Here is a 13,684-nt window from a genome sequence, read left to right as displayed (position 1 = left end):
AGAGGTCACCTCAGATGAGTTTACACAGCAGCCAAATGCCATTCCCCATCGCTGCTGGGGTTGAAGATGCCCTGGAGGTCAGTTCTCACTTAAATATAAAAGGATCCTGGGAAGTTTTCAGCTCTACACGTGAGTTGGCAATACATGTGTCCTAAGGCCGTGGTTTTATAGCAACTCATTCACTTCCAACAGACCTGGAGCATGCCCCTAAGACTCAACAGCCAAACTCCCACTGACTTCAGTAGGGGCAGGGGAGGCCAATACCAGGCAATTCCCATTCATTTCTGCACTGGAGCTTTGGCAGGCGTGGGACTGAGGTGTGGAACAGCACGGCCTCCACTGGTGGTTCGAGCAGGCACAGCTGAATGAATGAGAGCTCATTCTCATGCAGAATTAGTGCGGCTAACAGGGGTGGCTGGGAGCCAGAGTCATTTGTGAGGATCTGGACAGCTAAGTCTCTCTGTGTATTCCACTGAATGAAGAGTCTCTCCTGCACTGTGATCTGGCCTGCTTCTCCTTGGTCTGGCAGGAACCAAGCAAGGGACACTACCTGGTGTTACAGCCTGACAGTGGATAGTGCTCTTCATTTTGTGGAGGCAGCATAGCCACCAGGAATCCCTCTCCTATGGGACTGGTGCCTCCTAACACCTGTCTATTTGTAGGATCGCCACCTACAGGACTCCACAGGATGGACTGTCTGTCCCAGAAACCCACCTATTCAATGATCCTCTTTTCGTAATTACACCGTTTCCCCAGGACCAATACTCCTAGCATTCTACCTTCAGTAGGTGGGTGTGGGACCAGCATTGGGGCCCGGATATATCAGAGATTACCTTTGAAAATGGGGCCCCAGTGTTGGGGGATGTGGGTTCCCGAGCATTTAGCCTCCTTTCTCCTGTGTCATTACAGCACATTAGACTCTCCTGCACTAAAGCAGTGGGTGATCCCAGCCCATGACTTTGGGATCCAGTGGGATTCTAGGAAATCAATCTGGCAGGGCCTGACTCGACTTTTAGCAGCCCACTGGAAGGGGTAGATGTGACTGGTCTCTTGGGTGCATCATTATCTCCTTACCGGTATTGTCCTGTTTAAATAGCCTCTCTTCCTGAGAGCGGAGTGGCCTTTCTCGCCTCAGCACTGTTTTATTCCTCCGAAGCCTGTCTCCCCTCCAGCTGCAAAAGAAACATTACCTTTTCAAGGTGGAGCTTCCATGCTTTTGCCTTCCCCACGGGAGAGGGTTAGCCCTAATGCGGAGGCAATTTAGCTTCCTACAGGCCTGGGGGAAGTGCCAAGAGTGAACTGGCCTGCTGAGTGCATCTAGATCCCTGCTGGGGTCAGACTTACCCAGCAGCTGGGGCTTGATTTGATTAGGGAGGATAATTATCTGGAGAAAGAGACCACACACACTCACGCTGGGAACATAGGGGCAGACTCGACACCATGCCAGCACAGGAACAGAGGGAAATCATTCAGAGACTGTGGGCAATGGTTCAGTCCCCAGGCATGGTGCTCAGGCCTGCCTTAAACTGTGCCCCAGCATCTGGCTGCTGTGAGCCATTGCAGGGGCACAGCGGATCTGCCATGGGCTGTCCCTCCAGCCTGCCTGTGCTCTGCCTCGCCATGCCCTCTGTGCCTGGCGCTCATGCGGAGGCAGGGTAGAGTGGCACAGCTGGAGTATGGGCCTTCTCTGCCAGGTTTATTCTTTGGGAGGGGAAGCGATCTCAGGGTGGTCCTATGGCCTTTTTGTGCCAGCTGAGCTAGTGCAAAGGGGCCCTGAGCAAGGATGAATTAAGCCTTTATTTCACCAAGAGGGAACTGAGGCTAAGCTCTGAGGCGTTTCAGAAACAGAGGGGCTGTGCCTGCTCCTTCCATCCCAGAGTATCCCTCTGATTTCAAATGAAGCTTGTCTGAAAGATGCTTCTTTTCTCCCGAGCAGAAATGAAATCGGATGCAGCCCCCTTGGGCCACTTTCATGATGGTTCCTCCTAGAAGAGCAAGGAACGTCGGCTGGTGTATCTGTTGTCCTCCCCACAGAGCGCCTGCGTGTTCCTGGAGAGAGTATGGCAGCTCCCTGCCAGCGGGTGTCGATCTCACACTGGGCACATTGCCTATTGTAATGCCAATAATGTACCGTGCGTGCCTCTGCAGAGCCTGGCTGGAAAAGCAGATGTAAGTCACAGCCAGCAGATGTGTTAGATTGACAGTTCATGTCCCTGGGCCCAGCGCATGGCTATTCCCTACAGCGTATCACGTGGTGTTTGGGCCTCGTGTGAGACGTCCCAAGTGCTGAGTCTCCGTTCATTTCCCTCAGGGCTCTCACAGCTTAATCTGCTATCCCAAACTTGTACATCTTTGCAGGCCTTGAGTTTCACCTGGGCTCAGACTGGCACAAAACAACCACTCAGAAGGAAAATCCCACCTAAACTGGTTGCTCTTCAGCCTTTCCTTCCTCCTCCTCTGGCACTGTCCCACAGGGAAGGCTCAGGAGGGTTGTGCTTCCCTCCCTCCCTCCCCCCCAATCTTGCTTCACACCGTGCACAGTGTTTACATGGGAAAGTTAATGGTGTACCTTAGAATGCTTTTAATCAGTCAAAATACAGTTCACAGCCAGGAGCAGCACGAAGATTGATCTGTCAGGATTCCCCTTGGGGAAAGGAAATAAAAACAGGGATTTAAGTAAACACTGGCTTAGAAGGGTTTGGGTGTGAAGGCTTATACTGATCCTAAAGCAGGGTTGATAGAGGGTCCAATACCCACCTTGGGCTTAACTGTTCCCACAGTCACACCTACATCTACGGACTTGCATGGGGCGTAGGTCAGGGCAGAATTTGGTCCTGAGCCCGTAAAGGTCCAGTTCTACCCTCAAATACATGGGTGAAGCACCCTTGTAATCCCATTGATTCCTAGCTCCCTTGCTGTGTCTCTCTCTCTCTGTAGTCCCCTCTCGCCTGTCTGTGGCAGTTGTTATGTTCACGGCACACTTGAAGGGGAATCAAATGGCATCAAATTCATGAATTTCTTCCCCTATTCAAAATGGCCACCATTTCCCCTGCCTTTCCATAGGACTGAAGAAATAGCCTGCCTTGGGTCAAGCTGGCTGCCATTTCCCTCAAGCTTTTGGATGTGGAGGCTGGGCTACAGTAAAGATGGCTACCAGCCAGTGCTGGTGTCTTTCAGTCATTGTCCTTTTCCCTTGTGACCTGCCTGAGTTCCTCAGGCTTTATTCGTTCTTATTGCCACCAAGGTGACTAGTAGTTACTGAGTAAGAAGGGATGGTGCGGGGCAGCTAGGGAGTTACTCCAGCAGGTTGGGCTCTGGCAGAGTTAGACAACTCTGGGGTGAGTTGGTTGATGAGCTCCCAGAGTGTACGACACCTGCTGGGTCTGTACCACAGCACTCGGTCACCCTAGAGGTACGTGTGGGGCTAAAGGAAATCTGGCTTCCACTCTTGCACGGTTCTTTTGTCCAGGATGCTTTGGAAATTCTGTGATCAGGGCTGGTGCCAGTGTGGCTGCTGGGATTCCTGAGATGAGAGCTGGAGGGGATGGTTAGAGTTGGCAGCTCTCTAACTTCTGAGCTTGCTGGGGCTGCCCCGGGGGACAGTTGGTACTTTCAGACACAGCCAAGTCCTTCCCTCTCTGGAATATCTGGGAAGGAAATCAGAAGGAAAACTGTCTATGGCTGTGCAGGAGCAAACAGGCAGGAAGGCTGCCAGGGCCATTGTGATTCCTGTGACAACAGTAAGACAGCGAGGACCTGGTGCTGATCTCACATCAGCCTTACAGCTGTCTTTCTCTCGGTGGATTTATACCAGCATAAACGGGAGGAGAATCAGCCCTTGGGACTCTTCTGTGTCTGAAGGGATCTAAAACGAGCTGCTGTACCTCCCTTGTTTCATTCCCTTGCCTGGGCACAGGCTATGAAGAAAGCACAGGGGCGAGGTTAAGCTAAGCCGCAAACTTATTTTCTGTATAGTCTCACAGTTGCAGTGAATAGGGAAATTGCTCCAACCCCACAGCTGCAGGAAGGTCTGCGTCCCCAGATCAGAGAACAGAAATGGTGTTAGAATGGATCGAACAGACTTTTTATAGTCACAGAGAGCAGGAATGCCAGGGTGTCCTCACTACAGGCCTAACACCAAGCTCAGTGTACATCTGGAGTCACTCCACTGAAGGTCATGGAGTTACTCTAGATTTACACCTGTGTGGGTGAGATCAGAAATGGGCCCTTTGGCCTGTAATGTGTAGTTGAGAATCAGTCATTCATGCCTCCCAGCACAGAGGGCTGAGTCTAGAAATATCACCTTCACCCCTAACTGATGTATCCACGCAGAGGCAGGCAGTGGGACCGGTGTCCTCTTTGGTTTTGTTTTCCTCAGGGTGCTCTCCACATGGGGTCCATCATCCCTATGCTTTGTACTCACTCCTCAGATGAGCTGTGTGAGTGGCATTCTCCTTGCAGCCGGTCATAAGCAATTGAGTGATGTGTGGATCTCCTTCAGTGAGAACAGAGGCCACCACACTCCCAGAGCCTGCCAGCATGGGGCCTGGGCACCAGACCAGTACTTGGACATGCATCTGCTGCAGAGGTGGCAGCATTTCAGTGGTAAACCAACTGGCCGCTCCATTCGTAGAATGCTTGGAGATCCTTCAGGTGCTGTGTACGTGGAAAGTGATTTATTAGTCTGAGTTGTTTGTGATAGATCGTAACGTCTCCTGGGCAAGGACGGTCGCTCATGCTGTACAGCACCTAGCACAATGGGGCCTCTTAGTAAAATAGTAGTAATAATAGCTCTGTTATTTTCCATTCCCCCACTAGGTGGCACTATAGATGAGGCATACACTGCTACCACAAGCAGCTTGATTACAGGTTAGGGTGTGATACAGAATGATCCTATAAGCAGCTTGTTATAAATTTCAGGAAGTTGTAAATTAAGTCCCTTAACTCCATTTCTCTCTCTCTGAAAATGCAGTGTCCAATGTTAGGGAACTGTCTGGTTCGGGTCCTGGCTACCCAAGAAGCAGCCTCTCCTCCTGCTCCATCCTGATAACCTGCTTTACCCACTTATAGGGGTTTTTCACCCAGTTCTTTAGCACAGTACAGAGAATGGTTCCTGCTGCTGGCTCTCTGGATGCCTGACCTTGGAACATGGACAGTGGGGTCTGCACTCTGCTAGCATGGCTGCAGAGTAGGGACAAAGGCCCCTCTGGGCTGTAGCCAGACTGGTACTCAAAGAACACAGGATTTACAGGGAACAAAGTAGGCTCCTTCTGCATCAGGGACTGGGGAGAGGGACAGAGAGACAGTGAAGGGAGTTGGCCACTGACTCTATAGCAAAGGAAATTGGGTTGTAGACTTTATAGAGTATGGACAAACTTCCAGATATGGTCATTGGAATGTGCAAAATGCCATGAAATCTGGGTTGGGGCAGCCTGGATTTTAACCCTCCTAAAGGCAGGAGATTGCCACCGCAGCCTTAACTCTGACCCCCTCATGCATCTGCATTACAGCAAGGTCTTTTGTTCTATGGTCGCACAATGCACAGGCCTGAGTCTCTGCTCCCCAGCCCTGCGTCAGCCAGAGGTAACCACTGAAGTCCATGGTTTTACACCTGTGTGGAGCTGATGTAAATGAAAAACTAATCAGGCTCCCAGCATGGTCAGTGTCACAGGAGTGCTTTGTAAAAGAGGCAGTGGTTATTAACAGAGAAAGTGGCAGTAGATGGCACTCAGGAATGCACCACATAGTTCTTGGGCTTTGTAGGACCCATAAAACTACTTACTGGTGAGCGCAGGACTGCTTTACGTGCATCTCTAGTTAACAGTCCCTAGTTCTTGCCAGTTACCACACACTGGTACCAAAGACAGCATATTTTCCTAGGCCTAGAGTACAAAATAGACTTGCTGTCTCAGACACGGTGCAATGGCCTGTATTGATAAATGTGGGCTGTCCCTAGCTAATCATGGTTTTCCAGGCACAAAGGGAGTGCATGGAGAGTGACCAAACAAGAAAGGACACAGTGTGCGTGTGTGTGATCTGAAATTGTGCACTGAGCTGAATGCCACGTGGCTGCTAATCTCTGCAGATTTAGAAATGTAAAGGTCATCCCAGGTACACAGCTACAATATATGCACCTTATTTGCAATATGGTTGTTAGATGAACATTTTTGAGCAGTTGCCTTGCCTGAGGGCTTTCCTTATCCGACAGCCAGATGCTCCAGGTTTTACCTGTCGGGTCCTGTCTCCAGGCAGCCAGATCCACCCTGGGAATGAGGAGACTGTTGCAGGGGGACAAAGTGGTCCAGGAAGTGGCTGCTGGACAAGACGTCTGTGGGGAGTTGGCGGATGTGGGCGTTCTTGCACAGGATCCAGAAGAGAGTTACCTTTGCCAGCTCTTCTCTCTGCTGGGAGGTGTAGCTAATGTGTAGTGCCCAGCTATGTAATGCAGACATAAGCATCCCTTCCCTGTGATAAATCCTGGGTGGCCTGAGGAAACTGAGGAAGCTAATGCTGTGATCACCCAGTGCTGGAATTCGGAGCCAGCATTTGGGGACTGAATGACAAAGTGCTGCTTTGTCACAGGACTCCTCACCTGTCTCCATCAAACAGAGTCTAGAACGGCTTCCCTAGCAGGCAGGCCAGGAGCTCACTCACCTCTATTACACTAGGGATGGGTGGATGGCTGTGCCATTGCTCCTGCCCTGGGCCAGGATTAAAGGTTTGATTTTCAGAGGTGCTGAGCCACCTGCCACTGAAGTGAGACAGAGTTCTGGGAGCCCCGTGATTTCCAGGCAAAGGGCCATTCCCTGCCCCTGCCAGCTGCAGTTTGATCCTAGCATTAGTTTCTGTTTGCTGTATAGCTTTACCAAGGTTTCCCAAGGTCAGGGCTGCTCTTATATAAATCTACGTGTGCATTAACTTGGCTTAGTGTGTAGCAGTCTCAGCCCTTCTCTGAAAAGAGCAGGGTCTGCCGAGCAGCGAGGTATAAGAGAACAGCTGAGAAATATGTGGTGGCAACTATGAGTCTGCTGCAACACTCACTGAAGTCTCAGCAAATCTGTCCCATGGCTTCAGTAGGAGTTGGGTGTGGTCCTGTGTGAGGGATGCCATGCCACGGGTTGGGCAGCTCCAAGCTGATGCCCTGACCGATGATCTTGCAGGTCTCCTGGTAGCAGCTCTCATCACGCCCGGAGAGGCTGAGCTGGTGGACGCTGCAGTGACTCTCTTGTTCTTCCTCAGGAACACCCCCGCCAGGACCTGTATTCCTAAATGCTCATCAGATCTCGAGTGCCCTGGGGAGGGAAGAGGCCATTAAAGCAGGAACTCTAATATCACTTCAGTGAAATGCTCAGTGCTGAAAGCCAGCTCCTCCCATGTGCTGCTGACCTGACAGGAGCAGCTAGACCAAGACTGCACTCTGCAGGCCATTGCACAGATAGAATAAATCACCCATTTTGGGGGCAGAAACAAAACATGCTGTGGAGGGACACCTAGCCAGGGCTAGCTAGAGGAGATGGAACCCACCAGAAAACCCAAACTGGAAAGGAGAAAGCAGGTTGGAGCATTGGCTCTTAGAGGACAGAAGGCAGCCCAAAAACAGGATAGAAAGTCTTCCATGGGGCACCCATGTTACAGACTCAGAATGTGCTCTGAGAGGTCCCCTAGAATCGCCATGGGGTGGAGCATGCAAAGCAGGCCATGTACGGGGCAGCCATTGTATTAGAGAGGCCATTTGAGAGTCATAGAATCATAGAATATCAGGGTTGAAAGGGACCTCAGGAGCTCATCTAGTCCAACCCCCTGCTCAAAGCAGGACCAATTTGCAACTAAATCAGCCCAGCCTGGGCTTTGTCAAGCCTGATCTTAAAAACTTCTAAGGAAGGAGATTCCACCACCCCCTAGTTAACACATTCCAGTGCTTCACCACCCTCCTAGTTGAAAAAGTTTTTCCTAATATCCAACCTAAACCTCCTCCACTGCAACTTGAGACCATTACTCCTCATTCTGTCATCTGCTACCACTGAGAATAGTCTAAATCCATCCTTTTTGGAATCCCTTCAGGTAGTTGAAAGCAGCTATCAAACCCTCATTCTTCTCTTCTGCAGACTAAACGATCCCAGTTCCCTCAGCCTCTCCTCATAAGTCATGTGTTCCGGTCCCCTAATCATTTTTGTTGCCATCGACTGGATGCATTCCAATTTTTTCACACCTTCTTGTAGTGTGGGGCCCAAAACTGGACACAGTACTCCAGATGAGGTCTCACCAATGTCAAATAGAGGGTAACGATCACATCCCTCGATCTGCTGGCAATGCCCCTACTTATACAGCCCAAAATGCCATTGGCTTTCTTGGCAACAAGGGCACACTGCTGACTCATATCCAGCTTCTCATCCACTGTAACCCCTAGGTCCTTTTCTGCAGAACTGCTGCTGAGCCATTCGGTCCCTAGTCTGTAGCGGTGCATGGGATTCTTCCGTCCTAAGTGCAGGACTCTGCACTTGTCCTTGTTGAATCCCATCAGATTTCTTTTGGCCCGATCCTCTAATTTGTCTAGGTCCCTCTGTATCCTATCCTTACCCTCCAGCATATCTACCTCTCCTCCCAGTTTAGTGTCACCTGCAAACTTGCTGAGGGTGCAATCCACGCCATCCTCCAGACCATTAATGAAGATATTGAACAAAACCAGCCCCAGGACCGACCCTTGGGGCACTCCGCTTGATACCGGCTGCCAACTAGACATGGAGCCATTGATCACTACCTGTTGACAATCTAGCCAGCTTTCTACCCACCTTATAGACCATTCATCCAGCCCATACTTCTTAACTTGCTGGCAAGAATACTGTGGGAGACCATGTCAAAAGCTTTGCTAAAGTCAAGGAATAACACGTCCACCACTTTCTCCTCATCCACAGAGCCAGTTATCGCATCATAGAAGGCAATTAGATTAGTCAGGCATGACTTGCCCTTGGTGAATCCATGCTGACTGTTCCTCATCATTTTCCTCTCGTCTAAGTCCCAATGAGAATCACAAATGGAGCACGTGGGAGAGGGACATTGCTGGGAAGAGAAGGAGAAACTCCAGAATCAGGGAGAATTTGGGGAATTTTCATTCAGAAAGGGACTGTAGTTTTTTAAAGTGTTAGAACAGCAGCTTAAATGGACATATACTGCTATCCTGCCATGCTGTCCTGAGCGTCTCCTACCTGCTACAAAGCAGGAAACAGACATGCTAGTGGGAGGACAGAGGTTCCTAATCAAGATGCAGGAAATGGGGGATTTCTTCTCCATGCAGGGCAGGAGGGGGGACTGCCCCCCATCAGAGCACTCCAGGTTCCCAGCCAGCAGCCCAGCTTGTGGGTGAAGTTGCAGAGTTTCTTGGCCAGTTGCGAGGCCGTGCTGCCATACACCGTGCTGCCATCCACAAAGGAGGTGATGCTGTTCAGCTGCTCCTGAGGCTGCAGCTGTCCTAGGAGGAAGCTAGATCCACCAGCGCTGCAGGCAGGTGAGGAGCAGATTAAGGGTGGGCACTCCATCCTGTCCCCACACGGATGGTGATCATCTGACGGGAAACATGGCAGTGAATACCCTATGGCTCAGAGACACAGTGACAGCAGTGGAGAGAGATCCGTGCCAGGGGTGTATTCCCTATGGTCATTCCAGGGGAGAGAGCAGAGACCCCTTTTCACAGAGTCACAAAACCTAGATGTGGCACTGGGACCATTTGCATTATTACTACGGTTAGCATACTGTTCTTCCTGTTGTTCCTGAGACCCAGACCTCCGGCCATTTGCCTGAGTACAGGGCCTGTACAGTTGAAGGTACAGTGTGCCTGGATAGGGAAGCACTGGCTAGAGTTGGTGGAGCCTTGGGAACAGTCTGTTCCATCCACAAAACAGGTGGTGCTGGTGCTCTGAGGAGTCAGGTCCATGTCACGGTCAATCCACGTTGACGTTCTCATTCGGCGTATGCAGGACCCCATGGGAGACCCAGTGCCCCTGGAGGAGCAGAGAGATGGGTGTATGTGTGTGTGTGTCAAGTTATTAATGGACAGCAAGGGGCTTGGCGATCAGATACCTGACTCCAAATTTGGAGCAATTTTAATTCCATCTGAAACAGGGTGGCTTGCAGTGGGCTGGAGAGCCTAGGGCTTCATTGGGTCTGATCGCAAGATGAGCACCACCTGAGAAGAATCCTGTGATTCCAATATAAAAGGCTGCAGGAAGCTGCAGGTAGGGGTGTGATTGAGAGAGTGTAGTGGAGAGCATTAGTGGTGGGACGTCTGGCACTGAACTGGGGAGTTCAGGAGAGTGTGTGAAACTGAAGCTGGTGGAAACAGCAGCTGCTAGGAGCAAGTGTGGCCCCTGCAGAGCCCTAACTAGGTAAGGCCTGTGAGGGGAAGTTAAAGAAGGGAAGAGGAACTGAAAAGCTTTTGAGTTCTATTTGATAAGTTCTGTTGCCAGCCTGAGGAGAACTGGGAAAGAGTGAATGGAAGGATTTAAGCTAAGAAGGTCACTGGTGACTGTGTTCTTAAAGGGGCCTGGATGAAGGAAAAGTAGAGATGGGATGGCTACAGAGGCACTCAGGAATCAGTAAGCAGCCACTGTGCTACATAACTCAACACAGCCGTCAGTAGTCCCCTGGCTTGGCTCGGCTCGCTTCAGTCAGATAAGACCACAGGAGGAGATGCAATCTAATGATGCTGTTCAGAATAGTACTGGCATTTAATCACGTTGATTACAGTAGTGCCTCAGGGCCACCCAAGAATGGGGCTCTGTTGTGCTAGGCATTCCCTAGAGCTGGGTGATACCTTCTCAGCCAGGCACTGATGTGACACATGTTGCCTCTTTTCCTGTGTGTCTTGTCTGTGAGCCACTTCAGATTGTCTTGGATGTATTTGTTATGTGAAATCACTCCCCAGATGATTTCAGACAGTCACCGGTAGGTCTCTGTGAGCCATTCATTGTGCATATTCAACAATTTGAGATTCAAGTTATGCTCATTTGATTGGACAAGGGGGGTGGGGGTGTCACGTGTTATATTTCCGTTTCCCTGACTGAATCAGTGTGATTGTAAGATTTGCTTTCGTGAGCTTTCTCCAGCGTTCAGTTAAAGCTCGCTAGGCCCAGCTTGATGCTGGAAAAGGCACAGGAAGCAAACACAAAGGCACAAAGATATCTGAAGTGGTCATTTAAATGTTCAAATGAGGCTTTTTTATGCTATTTGCCCAGCTCTAATAGAACTTCAGTGACCTGCCCAGACATGAACAAGCCTATTCACCCCCCCAACAGCCAGATGTACACACTGCTCCTCTCTATACCTGTATACACAACACAATATGCACTAACAATATACACAAACACACCCGCTGAGGTGCTTTTACATAGAAACACAACCACTCCCCACTGAAACATACAGAGTCTCACCCCATCATACATACTCCTACTTGTAGACAACGCTTTCTCATTCTTGCACATCCACCCATAACTTCATATAGTAGCTACACAGTCACGCACACCCATATAAACTCTAGTATGAATGAACCCCTTCCCCCATCTCTATACAATACAAAGCCTGTCTGTGTGGGGTAAATACAGAGGAGAGGTACTAAGGGGATGGGTCTCAGGAAGCATGTGGTTACATGATCAGTAAGTCTTCCTTGCCCTCACAGTTGGCTCTCTGTGAGATGCCTCTGCCCATTCCCACCCAGAGGTGTCTCTCTCCCCTCCCACTTTCATATACAATGGCAACCTGCTTCCACTAGTGTGTCTGGGTTTCATTCCAGCTTTAGGCATGTTTTCAGAGCCTGCAGGGAGCCAGCAGGCACAGGCGGTGTTTGCTGCACCCCAGAGAGGATTCTTCCTGCCAGGGGGGCCATAAGTAACCTTGGAATGTGAATGAACCCTAGTGACCAGTGTAAAGAAGCAGGTGTTTATGTGCAGAAGAGAAGAAAGCCTGTCTCCAGATGTGGCCCGGGCCTATGGATTAGTGCTCTGGAATGGGCTGGAGACCCCAGTTCTAGTCTTGGCCACTGATCTGCTGTGCGACTTTGGGCTTGTCACGTCCCTTCTCTGTGCCTCCGTTCCTCTTTGTCTCTTTAGGGTGTATGCTCTTTGGGGCAGGGGCTGTCTCTTATGTGTACATTCGGTGCCTAACACAATGGGACCCCAGTGTTTGTGTCACAGGGTAGCTGGTCCCTTAGGGGAGATGGGCCCAGTCCCCTGTGACACAGCCTGTTTGCCTTCCCAAATGGAGAGAGTGAATTAAGTCATTGGGGGCGATAGAAAAAGTGAGGCCTGGAGAGAGAGCTGGAGCAGAGAATAGATCTCTTTGATGATTTAACTGGGAATTGGTCCTGCTTTGAGCAGGGGGTTGGACTAGATGACCTTCTGGGGTCCCTTCCAACCCTGATATTCTATGATTCTATGATTCTATGATCTCTTGGGAAGGAGGGGCTGGGCCCAGCTGGAAACTGATGTGACAATGCAGTCGAGAGGGGCAGGGACCTGGAGAGGGCGGGGTTGGCCTCTGGCTCGTGGGGCCAGAGAGAGTTGGACATGGCAGGCAGAGGCCTGCGGAGGGACTCGGCAGAGGCCTAGGAGTGGCTGCTCTTTATGCCGCAGGGTGCTGCTATTCTGCTGCTGCTCTGCAGTGTTTGGAGCTCCAGCGTATTGCCCGTTAGCAGAGTCTGCAGCGTGTTGATTCAGCAGACCTCCATGCGAGTCACAAAGACTGCAGACTCGGTTTGGTGGCAAGGCCCCGGCCAGGTTTATTGTCAACAAAGCACAGTATTAGTGCCCCATAGGAGCTGCAGGTACACTAACAAATTTATGCCTGCCTCGAGGTGCCAGTTCAATCAACATAGCAGGATGCTGTCCCCTAGGCCAGTACAAAGGTGCCCTTTCCTTCCACGCTCCTTTTATACATTGATACAAACAAATCACGTATTACACTTCCTATGTGTTTGGTTATTATCCTGTACCTTGTACCTGCTAGTTGGAACAAAACATCCTCCTCCATTAACCTGGTATCATTCCATCCTTATCTTACGAGAGGTCCGTGGTCCCTGGACCATCTCTTGCTATTTGTGTAGTTACGTGAGAACTCTGGGTGCTCTTGTTCCATCCTCAAGTCAGGACTGCGCTTACTTGGTTAGCAAATACCCAATGTGTGACAATTCTGCTAAGGTCAGGCCTACTTTGGTTCACCCTGTCAGCTATGCCTAGGATTCCAGCACAGGCTACAGCAGCTCGAATTATTTGGGGACTTTGAGGACAGCATGAATTGTTTTGAACTTTATATTAACACATTAGATTCTAAGAAGGGTGGCTGCTGTTAGACTTGTGAAAGCCTTTTGAGTTACTGAGGAGTCTGAGAAGGGAAACTGAGGCAGGATGCTGCAGAGCCACCCCTGGCCGTGAGGGCGTGATTGGGAGCCAGCTGACCCTTTTACACTTTGTATCTAGGTGCTATTGCAGAACAGATGATTGTGATGTCTTCCCCAAACAGGACTAGGCTTCCCTGCCAGTGGGGACTAAAAATGGTCTTGAGGGAGTAATGTGGGAGGATTTTTGTGTCACTCCTTGCGTGTTATTAGTGTAAGCAGCCAGTTCTGTTTACCTGTTACATGTCCCGTCTATGGATCTGCACTGGTCAGCCACGCAGGAGTCCAGAGCTGGGTGGCACA

The 13,684-nt window shown here is 50.4% G+C and overlaps 1 protein-coding gene across 5 annotated transcripts in view; it reads left to right on the top strand.

Moving 5' to 3' along the window:
- RAB3IL1 (RAB3A interacting protein like 1) overlaps positions 1-13,684 on the top strand; it is a 69,956-nt gene that overhangs the window by 33,565 nt on the left and 22,707 nt on the right. The window lies entirely within an intron of this gene.

The sequence above is a fragment of the Lepidochelys kempii genome, chromosome 6 (assembly GCF_965140285.1).
Source record: "Lepidochelys kempii isolate rLepKem1 chromosome 6, rLepKem1.hap1, whole genome shotgun sequence".
Lineage (NCBI taxonomy): Eukaryota > Metazoa > Chordata > Testudines > Cheloniidae > Lepidochelys > Lepidochelys kempii.
The sequence above is the reverse complement of the archived record's forward strand: the minus strand, read 5'-3'. Positions and strand labels throughout refer to the sequence as shown.